This window comes from Megachile rotundata, chromosome 13 (genome assembly GCF_050947335.1).
Source record: "Megachile rotundata isolate GNS110a chromosome 13, iyMegRotu1, whole genome shotgun sequence".
Lineage (NCBI taxonomy): Eukaryota > Metazoa > Arthropoda > Insecta > Hymenoptera > Megachilidae > Megachile > Megachile rotundata.
In genome coordinates, this window is record NC_134995.1 from 3,999,640 (window position 1) to 4,022,859 (window position 23,220).

Consider the following 23,220-nt stretch of genomic DNA (forward strand, 5'->3'; position numbering starts at 1 on the left):
AAATCGATATCCGGTGTGCTCATTTCGAGTAGTTAGTATTCGAGCAAGTAGTCAATACCATGTTGTCCTGGATCGGTATTTAAATAGAGAGGCGCGTGAAAAAAACGAGGGTGCACGCATACTTGCAATTAGTTCTTTCATGCTACAGAGCGATCACTGACTTCAATCCTTTTTTCGAACTCTGAAAATAGAAACGTCCTCATCTTTTCACGCGGCTCTTTATCTAAATGCTGATCTAGGACAGCATGATATTGGCTACCTGCTCGGCCATCAGCTGTTTGAAATGCTCCCGTCAAAGGTTGATTTTCTAGTTTTCAATTTCTTATATTTCGAAAATGGAGGTCGTAAAATTGTAAAGAAACTTCTTATTCGTTTTCGTGTGGCATGTCTACAGTTATTCGGTAGCTACGCTATTTTTATGATATATTATACAAAATATTTTACAATTAGTGCTGTTTGATGAAACGATGAAACAAGAAATGACAAAATTGTCAAAAATCTTTTATCGCGTTTTATTATGCAAAAAGTCATTGTGAAAATATCTATACAGCTATACATATTTTTGTTTTGATACAAATAAAAATAAGTACAGCATACATTTCTACAAGGTCACAAGGACAGTATTTTTTTGTATAATTAATAACTTTCCAGTATTTCTGCAAAGTATTTTTGTAATATAATTTTTCCTTCGATATACAGGGTGAATCACGAATCGTGACCAATGGAAACTACTTTGTTATTAGCAGTCCGATCGATGAAACAATACTATGTCCCGACATTCACCGAATTCCTCTTGAAATCCTCTAACTGATAATCATACAAAAATTATATGTTTATTTGTAATAAATTCAAAATGACTTTGAAAAAACATGAAAAAAAGGAGTTAAAAAATAATTTTTCACAGTCACGTTAAAGCTCTCTTAAAACCATGTAAAAGCTGATAAAAACATTTTCGATCGGACTGTCAATAACAAAGTAATTTCCACTGATCATAATTCGTGATTCATCCTATATATCGTATATAAATAAATATCTTCCATATTAATAAAAGGACGGATACGTTTAACATTTTGACTGTCACGTCACCTACGTATGGATAACACTTAATCTTCCATACGAATGTATCATCTATATTATAAGAATTTGTCCACTAACCTAATTGGAAATTTTTGTATTAATTAGTTGAAACTATGGACGATAAATGTAATTAAATAATGTGGGAATAGTTGGTAAGATTTGTTAGAAACAAAAATACTATCTAATATAATTTTCGACTGCTTCTGTGTGTCAGGCAACGTGTTAATACGATTAAGAGGTTGGTGACTCACTCCATGATAGCCATATTGAATAACTAAGTAGTTAAATTATAAATAAGGGTGTACGTATAATTAACTGTTTGATGAATAGTCTTTCAAAAACTTGTCTGTGTATTCTTAATTTCAGCTACTCATGGAATAGCTACGATAAGTTGCATAGAGCTTCAAAGAGCACACATGGATTTGTTGTAGTCCATACAGCAGCTTCACAGGCACACAAACATCTAGCCGAATTATTGACTAAAGCAGTCATAACTACTAATTGGGTCATGTCATATAAGAGAAAAGAAGGTGGAAATAACAGGAATTACATGTAATCTTTGCACCTGTGTATAATACGCATGTTCATACGGTACAACAGTTCATACTGCTGTGGGTAGTAAAGGACTTAACAAAAGTTCGTATAACTCATTCATTATTTTCTCGTTATTTTTTAATACTAGATGCAACAAATATACTTATGAAATAATTGTGCAGTTCTCTAGATTGAGTGCATGTAGAAAGCACATGTGCTTCGATTGCATCTTAATTTTCAAAAAGATATTTCCGTTACCCTATTTTCTTAATAATTTGAAAGGAAAATATATAATTTTAGTATTTAAACAAATGTCACTTTTCAATTGTGTTACGTTCCGAACAGGAATCTTTTTCAAAATTTCCTTTGTAGTTTTGACCGACCGGATGTGTATCGATAATGCGTATTGCATTCTGGGAATACCCTGATCGAACGCAGTAACGGTCTTTCAATGTTTATTAGATAGACTATCTTTTGGCGACTAAACTAAGATTGTTAATATAACACATTCCTTCCTTGAAATCAACGTGGTCCCACGGCCAAAATCTTAGATCATTTCATTTCTCCGAACCGCCGAATATAAACGGAAGTCACACTCGTGTGGTCCGATAACGCCAAGCGTTCTAGAATATTCCTCAAGGGCCCACGACGCAATATAAAATTGTAATAGAAATTGTCTTTGCAACACTACAAAATTATATAAATTACTCATAGTATTTCTTTATACCGTTATTATGAATACGCACACGTCAATCAGTTCCACAATAGTTACAGTACCGAGCGCGATTTAACTTTAATAATTGTAAAACGAAATAGATAATGTTTTATTCTAAATCTTTATAATGTATACAGATTAACATTTTATATTGTATTGGTTATGCATGTAAAATTATTCAATAGCTAATTGACAATCCATAGCTCAAGAGTAAAGGAAAGAACTATATAGAAAGAGAGAAAGATAAGAGCTGGACAAGGGAGGAATTCATGCACCCACCATCACCACCTAATTAACGAATCACGGTTTCTTACCCATTGGCCTCGCAGCCTAATTCCTTAGGCGCATATCAATGCAACATAAATAATTTCGGACTAGGCCCACTCTGGTCTTCTCCGAGAGGTGCAAGTTGCGACACTCTTCGGTGTATAATCGCGAGGTGCGTGTCGAGGGTCCGTGAAGTGGTTTAGAGACGAGTTTGTTCTTGAATTTGTTAAAGTGCAAAATTCAGACAAAGACTCTATCTTCACGTAAAGCTTTCGCGTTAAATAATCACGTTAATTATCACATTAAATTTTCAATTCAATTAATTATTCTATTTTTCTATTTAATTATATTCAATTCTATTCTTTTAATTTTTAAAGTATAATTTTATTTTATAGTTTAATTGAATTTCACAATTGGCCAGTTCAAAATTCTCATTGGTGGAGCGCTTTCATGTGTGTGTGTTCTTCCCAGGAACCAGGCGCAGCCGTTATTTCACATTTTGCAAGAGGTTGATTAATTCTAAATTCATACAAGTACAGACATTTTGGTGAGTTGTTTCCTTTATTCTTCCAGCTATTTTATGAATTTTTCGGCAAGTAAATCAGTAGTTAATTATTTAACTTTGGGCTTTCCCTCACTGAATTATAATTTTATTTTGTATTTGAGTAATTGTTTCTCCTTCAAATCTTCGAATTGCGCGTCTCGGATATTTACAATATTTCTATTCAGTTCATTGTGATTCACATTATATTACATACGCTACCATTCTAACTATTCCATGTTTTATTATACAAAATATAATCTTTGAATATTTTAATTAGTTTGAATTACATTTCTTTAATTGCCTCCGTCATATCCTATAATCATTGCGATCTTGTGAAAGGGCCCGTATGGGACTAGCGTATCTCCGGATCCACAAAACATTAAGTCCCGTTAACAATTAATATTGTTGGGGCAAACAAATCTTCGAGGCTTTATACGCGCGCTTCCCGCACGTAACAATTGCAATAATAATGAATTTGAAACATTTGATCAAATATCAGTCCTTATTACATTACAAATATTTGAATATGTTCAAACACTTATCGAAGTTGCAGATACACTAACATGTTTAAAAATATCTTCTGAACGTTTTCAAAAATTATATTCGGAACTACAAATACATTAGGAATCGTTTTATATAAGAATTTATTTGTTTATTCTTGCGTAGTAGAGTGTACTTTATTGACGATGAAAACAAATTGCAGATCGTCATTTCGTGATAAATCCATGAAAGTAGGCCATTTGTACAAGTTACATATCTCACGAAAAATTTGGATGTAACATTTGTTATTATTAAGCAGCTCTCTGTAATTCATTGAAAGTATGGGTCACTGATTACTACGGATTTCTATTTCGTTGCCAGGGTTAACCGGATTTTCAACCAGGTTAAGAACCAGTTAGAATCTTTACTCGAAGCGTACACTCAAGCGTTCAGCAAGCGGATGACAAGCAAACGTTCCGTACAGCGAACGAATTCACAGCGAACCACAAAGTAAAAATGTGTCAAAGCTTATAAGTTTTCCTCAGGTTTTTTCAAGTTTATGTTTCAAGTATTCCAGCATTTAAATGAAAAAACTTCTGAGTGCTAAAGTAAGTAGTATCAATTCGGGCAAGCACAGAGGAATCTCGATTATCTGAAATAAAGTGGATCAAGCCTACTTCGGATAATTAAGAACTCGGATAATACGGAAAAACTTTACACCAGATTGTGAAGTGGTTTATTTTGAAAATAAAAAGTCGGACACATTTAATAACAGAAAACTTTCATTAATATTCTTGATGTAAAATGATTGATTATTAATTGTAGACAACAATAATGGATTTTGAAACATGAAATTTTGAAAGTGGTTCAAGTCTATTCTTGGTAAGAAAAACATATTATTCATTTAATGATTGCTGTTATTTTAATAAGAATTCTAAATTTAACTCTCCTAAATAGACTTCTGGAGTGCGATCTATTCTATTTTTAATTACCAGTCCATTTTTAATTTCACAGAAACGCCAGATCTTAAATGTCTCAATTTCAGCATAAATAGATTCAGACTACTTTCAAAATAAACGGTTGACATGTACCTTTTGTCAATGTTCGTAATATAAAATTATCAATCATTAGATAACCCTCTTACTGCGCATTGTGCAGCGTAATCGATAAAACAATTTTCTGATAACCCGCCAGTTCGTATTAAGGACATTTATGAAAAGTTTATGTAATTATTCTCAGCACACTCTAAGCTTCAAATCGATATATCATAAGTGCTGTTTTGTAGTACTTTCATATCAATGAACTGCATCAGACTGTTAATGCTTCGAAATCATTTCATGTGCAATAATCTAACAACTTCTCATTTCGCATCTAGTATTATTTTCTAAATAATTCACAGTTTCTTTCGCAGTTAATTGTGAAACCGAAATAGTGTTATTTCCATTGATTAGTCACAATCACAGCCGTAAACTTATACAATTACGGAAACTTCAGGAATGAGGTTGTCATTTTACTGAAAAGAGATACGAGGTGTGACACAAAAGTAACGAGACTAGTCCACTAAATCATTGTACCTGCAGAATCAGTTCTCCGTGACATTATCACCTTCAAAGTAGTCCCCTTCAGCATTCACACACTTATGCATTCGGCGCTGCTATTGCTGGTAACAATTCTGGAACGAGGTTTTTGGAAGTCCTTTCGGACGATTCTCCGTTTTTGCCTGAACCTCTTCAACTGAGGTGAAATGGATTCCCTTTAAGCAAAATTTAACTTTAGGAAATAAAAAAAAGTCGCATGAAGCCAAATCAGGCGAATAAGGAGGATTCCCTATCACAATAATAATTTTGCTGGTCAGAAACTGCTTGACAGAGAGTGCCGTGTGAGCGGGTGCTTTGTCCCGGAGCAACAGCCATCCATCGCTTCACAACTGTGGCCTTTTTTTCCTAATTTTTTCACGAAGTCTTTTTAGTATTTCAATGTAATAGTGTTAGTTAACAGTTTGACCACTGGGAAACCACTCAATCATTACAATTCCATTAATGTCGAATTTTGATTTTGACATGCGTTCTTTTTTGGATTTTGGGGATCCTGAAGACTTCCATTGCATCGACTGGCGCTTACTTTGTGAGTCATAGGTAAAAATACATGTCTCATCACATGTTACAATAGATTTCAACAAATTTTACAAGAAACTTGATGTTTATTCGCTGTTCGGTTTTTACGTTAGTCATTTTTCCGGCAGAATGCAGTTGCACGTGTTCACTAAATAACGCAATATTTCCAAATGGTATGACCGATTCAATCGAAATTGGCAACATGGATAGAGGAGGTATGTGGGATGATGCCACAAAAACAATTGCTGCTAATTCCATTGTTTTTTCAAGTTACAGACCTAGTCTCGTTACTTTTGTGTCACACCTCGTATGTTTCATGAAGTGATCAGCAACAGTGTGTTATAATAATGGTTAAATAACTTGAAACGTCGGCGTTGCTAAAAAAAATGGTTGAGACAAAAGTTGTAGGAAATTTCCCTGGCTATCCAACCGCGATCTCGTCCGTGACCTTGACCTTGACCTTCAAGATCATTTCGAGGTAAAGTCCATTTTTTTAAATGGCAAGCCCCAATTTTGACACCAGAAATGAAAAGGACGGACAATTTTACGTCTAGATACGATCCTGACCATTCAAAAAATTTGACCTTCATTAGCTATATATCACACCACCTTGCCTTAGTTGACTAGGATGAACGCAAATCTCAGTTTCTTTACATTACCTTACCTTAACTGGCTGGTATGAATGCAAGTTTTATTTTATCGAATTCTTTAAAAAAATTAGTTCTTAATATGATCTTACAGATCAAGATATTACCATGAGACAGCCAGGGCAATTTCCTACAACGTTTTGCTGAAACATTTTTCTTTGAGCGACGCGACGTCTACTTTTCAAGATCTCCAGCCGGTTACAGTTCGACCTTTACTTCATCTTCCGAGGTGAAATTTTTAGAATGGTTAAGATCGTATCTAGACGTAAAATTGTCCGCCCTTTTCATTTCCGGTGTCAAAATTGGAGGTTGCCATTTAAAAAAATGGAATATACCTTGAAATGATCTTGAAGGTCGTGGTCGAGGTCACGGACGAGCTCGCGGTTGAATAGCCAGGGAAATTTCCTACAACTTTTGACACAACCATTCTTTTGAGCAATGCCTACGTTTCAAGTTATTTAACCGGTCCAGGACTTTCTCAAGACCCTGTATGTATACGTTTATGTCAACAATAAATATACAAAGTAAAATTCCGACTATTCTTAAATTTTGTCATAATACCAACGTGACCTAAAATTTTACAATATACTTTTAATCATCTTTCTTATATTATAAGGTCATATGAGTTCTTCAGAATGCTGAAAAAAAAAGAAGAAGGAAAAAATTGAATATAAAAGGATGTTTGTGCAGTAAAAATTCTTTAAAACATGCACTTAGTTATTATGTTGCCAGTAAAAAGTTTCATGTGGTATAATTAATTCAGGTCAAAAAAGTTAATTATTATTGTTCAAACGAATTATTATAAGTAAAATAAGATCATTCCACAAAATATTACGATCTTGCGTTCTATACTAAATGACGAAAGTAAATAAATTAATATATATTTAATATTTGGGACAGTAATAATTAATAATTGCTTTCAAGACATGTCATGAATATTGTTCAATTACTGGACCATATGAACATTTTCAAATTTTAATTAATTTAAAACTTCTTCGTTCATAAATGAGGATTTTTAATATTTTATCTGAAAATAGACATTTTATACATTTAGTAAAACGTATTTAGTTATAATTTTACATTACCTAAATATAACAGAAATTGCTATTATCTTAACTGTTTCCTTAGTCGTTTCACCACTATGACATTTCGCTTAGCGATCCTCAAGGGAGTGATAGTAAAATGTTCCTCAGTACTGATCTAAACTGAATGTGATTTCAGGAGACAGTAAAATTCATATTTATATGTTTAAAGACATATTTTTACTACGATAATAAGACAAATATATTTATAGATTTAATTTGAACCACTAAAGTTTCTTTTGTGACGGAATCAATTTATTTATTACAAGGACCGAAAAGTATTCAAAATTTCTTCGATGACTTCAAAGTTTTTCTATAAAAAATCGAAGGACTTTTTTAAAAAGGGAATCGAACAGTTACGCTGGCAAAAAGCGTTAGAAAATGATGGATATTATTTTGTTGATTAGAATTTAAAATTTCTTTAATAAATAAATGTTTTTCAAAAGCAAATAAAATTTCGATTACTTTTCGGTACCCCTAATAGATTACTGTTAATTCAACTTTTATAATCTTAATTCTAATATTTGTATGAGGACGAATTTTCATTATAAAGTAACCGAATAAATATTCTTATTGTTATAACATGAAATAATAAAATTTGTTCCGTTATAGAACCTATTAGTACTGTTGGAAATCGGTCAATGACGGCGAATATACAATTTAAATAGAGCGCCAGGTTCTTTTGTTTTTCTAGATTACTAGCTTTCTTTTACCGTGTTTATGTTACCTATTGTGTTCACCTGCGGTCTATATGAAGAGTGTTATGAAGTAAAGAGCATGTGTTTTCTTTCTTATTATATAATTTTTATTTCCATATTATTATTTTTCAATTATTCAATAAAGTGAGTGTTGGCCAACCATATTACACATGTTTTATTTAGTGTGTCCATAAATAAAATCACAACAAGTACTATTTTTTGACGAAACTACGATTTTCTGTTATTTAACACTATTCCTACCGACACTTCACGTATACCTATTCCTACCGCGACCGGTCAAATGACCGGTCTTTAGCACAACTTATATTTTTTAAACATACACTTCTATGTCGTATTTCCAACGTTATGTATTTCTCATGTGCTATATTCAATTAATGATAATTCGAGTGCAAAACGCGGTTAAATTTAAATCCAGTTTTTCAGAAAAATATTGTTTTTTTTTATATGAAAGTAACTTTATTGTGGCTACATACCATAGCATATAGCACTAGAGTGTCTATCTTGTTAAAAACGAGTTTATTCTTTGCGCAGTCTGTATACGTACCTACTACACATTTTGTAATAAGAAATAAATTTTTCTTTCCAATATTTATTTCAATCTTTTTCTCTAACCAAGGTTTAATCTTTACCTTTACTAAACATAAATTAAAACAGCAATAATTTTTCTATATGTTAGAATAAATTAAAAGAATTGATACTATAACCGAATAAGTTTCAATATTTTGCATTAAATCGATAGAAATATTTGTTTTGTTATTTTGTTATGCAAATTTTGCATACAAACAGATTTCATTTTACCACCGCCTGAGGTGATCTTTTTTCTTCTAAACGGGTGATCTCTCTTCATTTTTCGTCCCATTCCGAAGTGTATAGCAACAACCTATCAGAAACGCACACATGGTTTCCTATCACTCCCTGGAGGATCAATAAAAGTCAATAGTGATCCCCTAATCAGAGTCAAATAAATAGTCCTCAAAGTTAGGTCGATGTGGCTATTTTTCAGCACAATCCACATCAAGGTGTTTTATTTGATACGAACATTACATGTTAACTAAAAGATACAAATACCAAAAAACTTTTAGCTAAAATTAGCTTTAGATTAGTTAAAATTAGATTAGCTTTTAGCTTCAAATAATGAAGATTGTTTTAATTTTTATATATTATACATTGTTGTTTTATCACGAAAAAACATTACTTAATCTTCATCTGTTTTTACAAATTTTTTATTATAAATTAGAACAAATAGGTATACAATTTCATTTTATAAAAACAGTAAAAGATTTTTCTAAATATGTTCTGTGAGTGATATTTATTGTTCCACTTATGTATGTGTATGTGTTCGGTATGTGATTCAATTGTAACAATACATTAAATGTTACGTTATTATCATAAAATAATGTATTATCACTAAAACTTATTATTCGTATAACTTATATGCTTCAATTCCAAATATTTCATGCTTTATTTTCTGTTGCGTTAGAAATTAATTCATACATTTATTTCGTTTTTTTTTTTATAAATTAATTTCTGTTTACTAGAAACTGGTAGTAGTAATTAAAGTATATACTGTCATTTCATGGATCTGATCAAAATGCCGAGAAGTTAAAAAATCGTTAGTGACCCATTAAGGATCGCGTTCATAACCGGAAACTGTTTTCATCTGACTTTTAAAACATTCGTTACAAAAATTTTTAATTGCATAAATATGGTATTCAAAGAGATCAAAATGTAACTTTTATATCGCAGCACTGCAATCGTGATGGTTAAATGGAGAAACTTTTGCGTTACGGTAAGATTACTACTCCCACCACGAGAATTTTCAAACCAGTGCGTACAGTCAAGAGCAAATCAGGTTTCTCTGAGGAAAATGTGCTAACCAAATATAAAGAGAACTTTCACTTGTTCATTTCTAGGAACTTTTGAGGACTTCAAAGTTATTGATACGATTAATTTTAATAATATCAACAAAAATTTTAATAATGTCAAATATTTGACATTAAGTGGCAGAAAAAGTAGTGAACTTAATCAGAAGTGACTTTGGCAACCTTATGGTGGTTGTTTCGCATTTGTTTCTTTGCAACAATTGTGTGCGTTTACATTAGCATTTGTTTCATACTTGTACCTTCCAAAATTTGATTTTATTAAACATACGTTATTTATTGTTGTCCAAAAGTAGCTGACTACCCTGCGGGGAAGTCTACTGATGAGTACTGTACTCGTAAAATCTTCATTTTTGCAATCATCGAGGTGCATAGTCGAATTTATGAAATCGACTCGTCGAACGTCGAACCATGCATGTATATGCGATGTACGAGAGAGACGAGCCGATTTCGTAAATTAGACTATGAGGCCCGATGATGGCAAAAATAAAGTTTTTACGAGTACAGCACTCATTTACAGTTTCGATTTAAACGGTTATTTGAGGAACCTATCATTAATATAAATTAGGTGTTAGGTGTATTTAAAGAAAGAGAATATAGGAAATTATTGCTTCTTCATGTCAAATTCTTGCTACAATTGAGACCCCGAAAGTCATTTTGAACTTGACTCATCACATTAGACCTTACAACTTTAACTGCCACTTCACCTACATATGAGTGACACCGAAACATTCGAATAAATTTGTCACTTATATTATGAACCTTTTTAGTAACAACATTTGCGAAATACAATTGTCATTCACTTATTTTTCTTTTATTTTGTAATATGTTTCCTCTTGAATTTTCGAAATATCATTTTTACTATTCTTTTATAATTACAAATATGCTTATTTATGAACTATCGAATTTTACATACATATGCTCTTCATCAATTTAAGTATTTCACAAATCTCTGATTATATTTGAAAATGATTTTTATTAGTACCAATTTACTATATTTAATTGGTCTCAAATTAGAAATTAATTCCTTGATAATATATATTTATGCCACCAATTAAGAAGAACCTAATTGTTTTGTTTGTATACGCTGTGCTCAAAATCGAAAAAAGAACAGATACACTTACGAATACAAAAACGTCTTATAGCATAACATAATTTCGACTGTTGGAATGTTACGTACTTATTTTCTATTACAACAGCAACTGAATGGATACTTTTACTATACATATAACTCTCTTTTAATATTAAAATAAATACATCCACATCATAATTTAACTTCTTTATTTTATGTTTTTTAAAACTTTGACTGCCATTGCAGCCATACATGGACGATATCTAAATTGTTATATAAATCTGACATCTATATTATTAAAAATTTATTCACTTATCTAATTGAAAATACCCGAATTAACTACTTTAACACCGAACCTACTGGCATATAATGTGTACTTAATTTGAAATTAAAAATGAAGTTAAAAAATAAATAAACAAACAACGAAACATAAATTAGTACACATCTTGATGAAAATCAATGCTGATTTCAAGGAATGTACTTTAACAAAATGTGTATCTTATAAAAAAAAACTTGTGGAGCGGTCATTTAGCCGGTTTGGTAGTTTTAGTGTTAAACTAGGAAAATTAAAAATAATAAGATAATTTTAAATATTCGGTAAGATTTGTTAAAAATAAAAATGTTACTTAATGAAAAGAATGCGTGATTGTGAGTCGTAATTTCCGCGTTGGGGAAATGAGTTTAGAGGGCGACAAGATTTCCGCTCGTTTTTTGTATATCCCTCGTGACGTTAGAAATGCACAAGCCTCGTGTCAGCAAACAGAATCAAAGTGTATTCTGGATTTATTTTTGCTTCACTTAATAAAAGTATGTTTTTATTTTTCAAATATTAAACAGTTAAATATTTGTTTTGTTTTTTTTTGTATATTAGGAAACCCTAACCAAATGATGCAACACTTAATACAATTTTCGATGGAATATAGGAGGTTATTATATTTAAAATAACATAAAAACACAATAACTTTTAAACGACTAAATGAATTTATTGTTCAAGAAAAACGATTTGGAAGGACCTCTTTAAAATTTGTTAATAATACTTGATTTATGAATATTAAAAATGCAATTCTAAATAACCCATTATATTTTATACGTGTGAAAAATTATAATATCAGAGAAACAATAGTGAAGAAATATGTAGATTTGACTAAAATGCGAAGATCCGATCAAAATCGAGCGGTATCTTACAAGTAATCGATAAATGCACGAACTTGATTACCGACTTCTCAATACATTTATTTTTGCTAATTTCATTGAAATGAAAATTCAACAATTTTAATTCCTTCATTATGGTAGTCAACAGGTTATTGACATTTTCGCTATAAGTACAAAAAGAACAAACATCTAATTTTATTATTTTATTAAAAATTAACTTAAGATTTACAAAATAATTTATTCCCTATGAAATCAAGCTAATCAGCTTGAGTCAACCAATTGGATAAATGAGTAGTAGTTTAACCCTTCACCCTATGATTTTCTCGGCAATTGTTGCAGTTATAGCTAACTAATTACCACTGCAATGTTAAGATAAATGAAAGAAGTTGAAATGTCAACTACATTTCGCGTTTTGCAACCTTTCGCTTAGAGTGTAATCGGTTTTCAATTCTTGTGCAAATACGATTGAGGTTTGTCACATTTGCACTGTAATATGCATCACGAGTCTGACTCGATGTTATAAGTTAATGGGTTAATTCAAAAATATATACTAGATATCGTATGTACGTTGCAGAATTAAATAATCATAACATCATTACGATATACTATATTTATTTCTATAACGTTTGCACATTCTATATTTAATAAAACAGAAATACTGTCTAATTAAACTTGTACTGTTTTAGTGTGACAATCAGTGAACTATTGGAATCAACGCTTCACATAAAGAAGTTAATTTCTGGAAGACTGAGTTTGCTTCGCATATTTATTTAATAATTCAATTATACATCAATTTTAATAATTTTGTAAAAGTTATTGTATCGCGAACAGAACACTTGACTATGCAAATCAAACACATATATTTATGTGTATCTTTTTGTGAGTAAATTCCTTTAAAAGGATGACGCGGGCGACATCTGTTTGTGACGCGTACATACATTGACACGTTATATATTTTGAAGCACATTCTTCTCTCAAAATGCTTTTAATTCTGTAGATTTTCAAAATTATTTTTCATATGAAATATTATACACAAAAATTCTGCTCTATATTTTCGACTTATTTTTTACTAGGGATCATACCCTATTTCATTTTACCATTGTATCTGAAACACACTTGTTATACTTGGACCATAAGCGTGAATTTTAATTTATTTGAATTTAAATTTATACTGTAAATTCTACGGAATTCTTAATAATGCTGGTTAAAAAGAATTAATAATCGATAATCAGAATTACATTTTTAGACTAATTTATGATTTTTTAATAAGCCTCTTTGGGACTCGGGAGATAGTCCAGGCTCTCGCAGGGTTACAGGACATTTTTACAATTTGGTACACTCTGACACGGTCATGAACTCTTACGTTGACTGCCACACTAAAACAATTTTCAATTACATCCAGTAGTGTTTTAATTTTTAATTAATTTTTCCAAATATTTTCACAATATCTTGTTACATTTATTTTCCCTAGATTCATGTAATTAATGCGAGAATTTTCGATTAGGAAAGTGAATAAATTTTTAACAATATACATGTTAAATCAGTATAGATACTTAAGTGTCACTCATATATGGGTGATGTGGCAGTCAACGTGTTATGAGGGTCCTGACTTTTCATCGCTTGAAAACAGGAGTCACTATCCAAGCTTCTTACAATTAGTTAACACTACATGTAATAAAGTACAGAGCACTAACACTCAGTCTTCATTTTCAGACTATCCTACACATTAAATACATTTGTTGGTGCGTTCAAACTGGGAAATAGATATTAAATTCATTAAAACAATTGTGGAACCCCATTAACTATTATTACTTTTCGCTACTTTAAAAATTCCGAACGAAAAGTCATAATTTTCATCCAAAGTTAAATACAAATCTTCCTTTTTGCGTATATTAAATCTTTTGCTACTTTTCCTGAGAGAATACTGGAGTACGATGTTAACCAATACTTTGTAACATATTTTAAATTCAAAAGCAAAAGTTTGTTTGTGTAGAAAAATTTCGTGTAAAAGTTGAAATATATGACAAGTTATTGATTTTTTCGACGATGTATCTCTCGATACCTTTTTATTCAAAATGTTCCGAAGAATAGATCTGTGTAAAAACAAATATCTATGTAGTTTCATTTTCGATGTATATACATATATCTCATACTTTTATAGGAAATATTTTACTTTAGAATTTAAAATATTTCACGAACTGTTGATTTTTTTTACAATGTATCCTGACTTTTTTTGGATTCGATGTATGACAAAACTCATCGGTTTCCATTAAAAAAAAAGTACATACACCATTGCGCTCGCAAAATATGCAATCGTTGATCTATCGTTCACTTTGAAGCATTTCTCTTTTTCCTCAGATATTTTTTTCGAACTTTGATGATAAAATAAATGTTATTACAGCTGCGTGAATTACTTTGTATATATTTGATTAAATATGCGAGACTCTTATAAAAAATTCGAAAAATAATTTAATTTTTTATCTATTTTGTTGACTGAGAATAATACAAGTCGAAATAATGAAACAATTTGCAAATACACAAATGAACAGCAAGAGTAAAATGTAAAGCAGCAATTATGTACGTTAACAGAATTCAGGCGTTTATTTGGAAAGCGAGGCATAATCTATTTTTTATTATTGCAAGATATTTAAGGATCTGCATTTCAGTAAATTGAAACGCATTGGTAAGCACTAATAGACAAATTTAATGTATTTTTTGCTATTAAATAATGTATGTTTATTATCCAAAAATATGTGAAGTCCTGGTAATAAAAAATAAAGGTTTTAAAATAAAAATATTAAAATATTATTTTAAATATTTAAATATTACTAAAATATTATTTTAAAATATAAATATAATTAAAATAAAAATATAAATTAAAATATTATTTTAAATATTTAAATATTACAGTTGAAAGTATAACGTCACAGAAAATAATTCATTTTTAATAATAATTTCAATGAAATCATACGTTTCGGTTAACAATTTTCAATACTTTATATGTATATTTCGAATTTCATTCATTTAATATTTTAAAATATTTATGATGAACGGAAGGTACACATGACAAACAAATTTATCATGTTGTATTTGATCTTGTTTTCTCATATGATGAAGGTAATTTTATATTTCCGCAATTACTTGGTCTTCCTTGTTGCGGTAATAAATCGAGAATTTTAAATTCAGCATGGCGTTCTATCGAAGCTATGTATAACGGATAATAAAAATAAAATTCCTTGGAAAGAAGAATTTTATTAGAGTGACATTATTATCTAGAAAAGTATTAATTATGTTATTATTATCTACCACCTTCTCTTTCAGATGTATCCTAGTTATAATTTTCATTGAAATCATTCCGAGACATATTTTTTTATATGTGATATAACACAATTCGTAATTAATTTTCAAATAACAATGAAATTGTTAAGGGATTTTGTGCACCGATATAGAACCGTGTCGATTCTGTTCAGTATTCATTTGAGGGTTCAGAGTTAGAAAACGTTAACTCCAAAAACAATACGTTGGAGTCAGAGAATACTATATTTAACGTTTTTTGACCCTCAATAAATTTCATAAAATCAATAAATATCACAAGTTTGCTAAAATGTGTAATACAGATTTCCAAGATACAGTTAATCGTTATTACATATAAAAAGAAATTATTTTTTCATTTGAATTAAGCAAAAATAAGAAGATATTTATAATAATGACGTAATATAACAGTGTAACTGAGAAAAGCAACTTATAGAACTCTGAACGTATTGATAATTTCTTTATCATTTTTCAAATCATGCATTGAAACGACTAATTAATAGTTTAAATATGTTCCATCATGAAATATTCATACAGTAGATACTCAGCTATTGCCTTTTTAATTACACTGCGTTTCAACCAATCACAATTCAGTAAAAAAGAATTAACCCTTAACGATCACACTATATTTCATTTTAGACAAATTCTTTAATGTCCTAGTTGAAAAATGATTAATTAAATATGGACTGAACTTGTGTTTTCCACATATGTATTTAACTAATTGTTCGTTCACTTGGTATATAAACTAAATAAAAATATTAATATAAGATATTTTGCATATTTCAATTTATTACATTATAAATTGAACACTGTTTTGATTAAAAAATATTACCAAAATAATTAACACCAAAAACTGCTATCTTTGCATTTTCCAATTTAGAAATTAAAGTATTGTTATTATCGTGCTTTGTTAAATATCAAATGAAAGATGAGTTATGTTTTTCAGGTTTAGCTGCTTTTCAATTATGAATTAGTAACATTACGACAGTTCTTCTTCAGTAGTCCAGTATTATGTTTTTAAACTAATAATAAGAATGTATTTCTAAAAAATCGTGTACATCAAAATCATCATTAATAAAATTGTGTCTAAATTAAATTGTCTTCAGCTTCACTTTAATTAGAAAAATATACAAACTTTACTAGTACAAGTTTCATAACTAAAAGAATAAAAAATATAAATGTTCAATCCTTGCATTGATATCATCCGAATAATTATTTTTACCAATTTTATTTTATTATAACAACCATCACTTTAAAGTCCGTGCAAAAATGAAATCGTGAAAAGAACCGTGTAAATCGGAAAATAGGTTGTATCGCAAAATATACATACTTGACACAGTGATTATCATTTCAAATAATCCAACGACGAAAGAAAGACATATAATTCAAGTTTAGGCCAAGACTGCAATCACACTTGTTACATAGAACCAAGTGGTTAATTAAAGGTATGTGTTTCTGACAAACGTCATGACTAATTGCAGTTGACGTGACACAGAACGTTGATAATATTATTACCAACAAATCTATAACATGCACGTGTGCTCATTATTTTTTAATCTCTTCAGATGTCTTGTACAGTATACGCACATGTTAATTTTACTTCCACCATCACATACTTTGATCTTTTTACCCAATACATTCATAGTATAAAGGATTATCAAAAGAACAAAAAACTTAATGTTCATTCGACGGTTCATATAGATAAAGAAACATACATTGTTCCTGATGAAAGCATTATTCCAAAATTCGGTTACCCTCCCTTTCTCTGTACGGCAATTTTGGATAGCACACGAAATGCGACCAATTTCTCCGTTTCAGCAACGCGACGCGAATATCGACAGACGTATACGAAGTTAAGTATTTAAAACATTTATCTGGTGGTAGATGGGCTGTCACTTAGGAATTCCGTGACCTGGGAATTTCAGGACATGAAAATTTAGGGATATGGTTATTTGGGGATCTTGGAATTTGAGAAGCTATAGATGTGACAATTTAGAAACTTGGTGATTTAGAGGTTTGAAAATCTTGGAATTTGATAATCTAAGAATTTGGAAATATAGGGATTTGGAAAAGTAGGGATTTAGGAATATATGGATTTCGAAATGAAGATATTTGACAGTTCAGGAATATAAAGAACTTGAAATTTTAAATTTAGACTCGTGGAGCATGGGAATTTAGGAATGTGGAAACTTGGAGATGTAAAGACTTGGACATCAACAAACTTATCGACGTAAGGACTTGAAAATCTAGAAATATGGAAATATGAAGATTTGGAAATGTAAACAATCTAAGAATCTAAGAAATTAAGAATCCAGGCATTTCGGAATCAACAAATTTGGTAATCCGGGGATTTCGGAATATATGGATTTAAGTATACAAAAGTTTGTAAGTGCAAGGATTTCAAAATCTATATAGAATGTTAAAGACTTAGAAATCTAGGAACTAGGAGATATAATGACATGGGAATTTAACTACATGGAGATTTATAAGGTATTTGAAAATCTAAGGAATTTAGGGACATAGGGATAAAAATCTAAAAATTTAAAAATGTAAGGGTTTGAAAATGTAAATACACAGAAAATTAGGGATTTGGCAATCACAGATCTTCATGATACAACGAATTGGGCATATAACCATCTAGATAATAGAGAATGCAGAAATGAACCCAAGGAATGTGAACTCTTAGAAATTTAAAAATTATTGAAATTAAATTTTCAGTATTCAGAAATCTAAGTATTTAGGATTCTAGGGATTTAAGAAAGTAGCTATACAGATTTATGAATTTAGCTGCGGAAAGATTTGGAAATTCGGTTACAGATCAATTTCAGTGAATTTCTCCGCTGGAACAACGCTACGTTATACGAAGTTAAGTATCCAAAACGTTTATCTGGTGGTAGATGGGTTGTCAGCAGGTAGCAACGCATCGAAAGACTATACATACATACAGGTGATGATACGAGACGTCACGGGGCGATCGAGAATGGAAATACAAGATCCATCGAGTCGTGTCGAGTCGAAAGGGGGTTGAGACGACGCGGTGCATCGCGACGCGGCGCGTCGCGGCGCGGCGAGGCGTGGCGAGGAAGGGCGAGGGACATCGTGAAACGTGCCGGACGATTTGAGAGGGCCGGCCGGCTGACGCCGCGTCGACCAAGGGCTGAAATAGGGAGTGGGGCGCGAGAAGCGTCGCGACGCTTCTCGGTAGCGCCACGAACTAAAAGTCCGGGCGGTACGACGCGCCAGTATTCAGCCCGCGACCGTCGCGAGCGTACGTGTACTTTCGTTCGGCTTAGTTTCTACAGTGCGCTCCGTTTGCGCAGCTATTGCGCACGCACACACACGCACGCGGCACATCCGAGTTCGAATAAATAGTCTTGTCGAATCGTTCCGACGTCCGTCACGGGATTTTTCTTTTCGAGACACCGTTTAGCAACGCTGGAACGACGAACTTTTCAAAGGTTATTATTTGTGATGAAACGGATTTACATCTGACGTACCAAGTGTTGCGCTCCGATTTTAAACTAGTGTCAAATATTTTTCTTTTTCATCGTGCATCTATGTGATCTTTTCACGGAATAATACCAGAGTGAATTTTTTTATTTCAATTTTTATATTCAACACGCGGAGGAAATCTATCTGAAATCTTTTAACAATTTCTATAGTTTTCTGGATACATCGTTACAAGACGAAGGAACGATGATAAAATCAATTGATTCGTCTGTAGTAAATTTTTTATAAATTGTTGTTTGTAACCAGTAATCGGAATGAAGTTTATTAATATCTTTACTAAATCGCAGACGGGCGTCTCTTGTTTTCAATTTGGACTGTAGTCGAAGAATTCCCGCAATTTTTGATTCTGACATTTTTAGGCTTTACATATTTAGTATTTCTCGCTGCTCCGTTTCAAGAGTTCGAAACGCGTGTGGTATTTAATAAAATCTAACATTCTTTGGTCTTCGCTTCGGGGATGCGAGAGGATCACGGTGGTCAGTCTTGAATCCTCCGTTCGCAAAAATGTGCTCCGTGCTTGAAATATGGCCATAGTGATAGGTCGTCGTCTAACTGTATTTCACTGTGCAAACGTTCTCGGTTATACTCGCTGCTCATCTCTTCGACGATATAATCAATTTCCACCCTTACGTGTTGCTTTAACCAACCGCACCGTGAAACAATCGCGAACGCTGCAAATGCTTCCCCGCACACTTGTGAATTTTCATTTTCGTTTCTTTTATCGAAATCGAAGAGTATGGTACGTGACTTCGGGTTCGTTGCAGATACGCCCGTGCCGTGATCTCATCCTGGCAACGAATCTTATTCGACGTTGAACCGTCGCGTTGGGATTGGTAACAGGGTCGCCGCTGTGGCTTAACGAGTTCAACGAGTTTTTCTCGGTCGACCGTTCGGTAATTGGGGATCCAGTGGCACACAGAATTTCCACCGATACGATACCTTTATCGACGAATTAATCCGTATTGATTTGCCGCGGAAAAACGAAGAAAAAAGTTTGTTTTTTCGCCGTGCCAACCGATGACATAGACTGGCGCGTCCAAACACATCGAGAACTGATGGATTTCAATGAACCAAGAACGCTTTCGATTTTCATCGTCATACTAAACTCTTTGACGAGTGAAGTGATGCCCGACTTCGTTTTAACAGCATTTCTGATTCGAGTGAACCAAACGAGCACAAAGTGACAAGTTTCAAACATTTCGATGGTAGATTGAAATTTCTGCAGACTAGTGGATAAATAGCGTGATAAATAGCGCTCGTGTCTTAATTCATTATTTCTCGAACGGTGGTTCTGACGCTCCGAAGAGGATTATCGATACCTTGGGCGTGTTGGAATAGTGTTTCGCAGTTTAACTTCAGTTCTGGAGTACGTCTGTATTCATTGTCGAAGAAATACCGATTAAGTGTAGCAAGTTCAAGCGGTAGTGCTGTTTATTTAAAATATTTTCTTGAAAATATTATTCCCGCACGCTTACGACTTTATGCCGCGTGTTGAAATGCTTACGATAAAAGTGTTTACCGTATCCATGTATGACGAGTTGTTACACTTCTAAGGCAGATACTGTTTGCCAAATAGTCCTAATGGCATTCCTATTACTCGTCCGATCGATTACTCGTTTCGTCGAGAGAACATGTTACTGTGGACATTAATTCACTTATAGCGTTTGGTAGTGGTTGCGATTCCTAATTTTTGGTAACCTTGGGAATATAAAAATTCCTCTAATTTGTTCAGCAATCAGCTTATGACACTTAAAGAAATCAGTAGTTTTTATCTGTGATTCTTACAGGAGTACAGTGATAGGTTTAATAGTCCAATAATAGTGCAATGTTCAATTTTATATTTTTAACATGTTATGTCAACATGTAAATACATGCTATGCCCTAAAAACAAATTTTTGTATTAGTCAGACTAACTTGTAATTTAAACCAGCTGTCATGTGAAGTTTTTAAAATTCTTTTCGTAATATTTCTCATTCTTTGCCTTGTAACAAATTGCAAGGACACGAGTATAGCTCTGCTTTTCCAGCAACAATAGTTGCAATTTCAAACAATTTTTCTTCCTAGACAACTGCAATGTGAAAACATTTAATATTTCTAGCATGAAAACTGCGAAAAATGCGAATAATGATTCACGAATTTACCAAGCACGATTCTCGAGCGTATTCTGGATTTTATGATGTCCAAATTACATTAATTGGAATGCGTACTTTTTGTCAGATTCGCTTTAATGAAACGTGTACTTGGTTCACAAACTGAGAAAATACTGAAATTTTCATCATTGTTCGAACGTTGTTGAGTTTTTACATAGTCAACAATTAGGCTGACAGGAAAATGGGTGACTGAAATTGTGGTAGCGTGTTCTATTCTTTTCAAGAATGGAAAAAGGTCGTGGTCCGGAAATTAGATGTAATCATTTTTTATTTATATCGAGATACTGTAGAAATACTTTAGAATTATTTAATGACATTGTTGACAGTAATTTAGCGCTGCAATTACTTGTGCTATCTTTGAATGGTATATAATTTTGATGCAAATCTCTTGTAATTCTGATTTGTATCAGAATAATTTATCCCACTATATTATTAACTTTTAATAGAATGAAAATTATCAGCAGTATTTGTAATTTTACGCCTTTGTAATTCTACTTATTGTTAAATCTAATACATGTAATATTTTTACTGCATATTACTATGAATTATGTCGAATTCGATCCATTTTTTAAATCTTAAAAGAATTATGTTTCATGTTAAGTTAAACCTATTTTGTTCATTTCTTTCTATGCAAGAGATGTTATTTTTGAGAAATATTTCAATGTTCCTTGACCTAAACTTTTTTGGTCACTATTTTCTTATCTGCATACAAACAACATATCATTAAAATCACTGATTACTATTCAGTACATTCTGAGCTATTGCGAATAAATATATTAGAAATTAAACTTTAAATAATTGTCCAGTGTAAATCCTGAATCGACCATTTTTCAATGCTTATGTGGTGTAATATCAAACTAATTACCTGTAACGATGATTCTATTTTGAATTTGTAATTCACGAGTTTCCTTCACTTTGGTTTCATAATGGTTTTTTATGGTCTTTAATTGATTGTCAACAGTTTAGGGCGGAGGTAATTCAGTACTTGTTGTTTACAAGCATAATTAAGCTTCCTTTGAACGTATAACATACAAAGTTTTTAAAAACCTTGTTACTTTTTTCGAAACATGCTGGGCTGTACAACATTTAAGGGTGGTTTATGATGCGATATAGCTCGATATTTTCAACGTGAACATTTTGTAACTTTCCACATTTTATAAGTATTACTTTTACAGTTAAATTTTTAAAAAATTAACTGTTTATCGCTTAATTATTAGTATGCGCTTATGCACATCTACATATGCGCCGTTTAATGCAACAGTAGTGACATTCAAATAAGTTGGTCATCACATATGTGATATCGAAGAATTTTAGGTCGAAAAACGTGTAGTTGAAGTTCTTTAAAGTAAAATGATGTTATATCTCCTTTATATAAGTCACTATAACGTAAAGCTATTGTGCCTTAAAATAATAAAGCTGTCGTCCTGCAAAGATCGTGATATACTTTATTCACTACTATTTCATTTTACACAACTTTTGCATCTAACATTTCTGTTGCAACTTAGATAATGTTCTATCTAGTAAACCTTGATTTATATTACTCTTGTACAAGGTAGAATTAAAGCTAAATTTTCTAACCGCGTTAAAGCAATCACTTCTACATTAAATCCAATAAAACTTATTATCAAATGTAATACCAATAGGATTATGACACAGTCCCAAATCAAATTTGGTCACTAATAACCTAAGAAGGTGCATGTGATCTTAAGCATTCAATTCAATATAATTCCAATAAAACTTTCACGAAACAAATTAGAATTTTTATTTGAAAATAAACAAGTGACTATATCCTGCATAATCCGAATTTATATTTACAAAAACGAATGATATTCGCGAAATTACTTGTTTCGAATCGCAACGTGTGATTAGGATGCAGTATTCATTCCATTATTTGTTAGAATACGGTACACAGTGGTGCACAGTGAAAAATGTGAAGTAAAAAGTTTTCAGTTTACGAGAGAAATC

The 23,220-nt window shown here is 31.7% G+C and overlaps 1 protein-coding gene across 2 annotated transcripts in view; it reads left to right on the forward strand.

The window, feature by feature from the left end:
- Positions 1–18,851: 18,851 nt before the first annotated feature.
- The window catches only part of LOC100881893 (nephrin), a 702,710-nt gene continuing 698,341 nt past the window's right edge, over positions 18,852–23,220 (forward strand). For both annotated transcript variants that reach the window (XM_076538666.1, XM_076538667.1), the window contains exon 1: positions 18,852–19,053. The gene's annotated coding sequence lies outside the window, so the exon portion shown is untranslated. The remainder of the gene's footprint in view (positions 19,054–23,220) is intronic.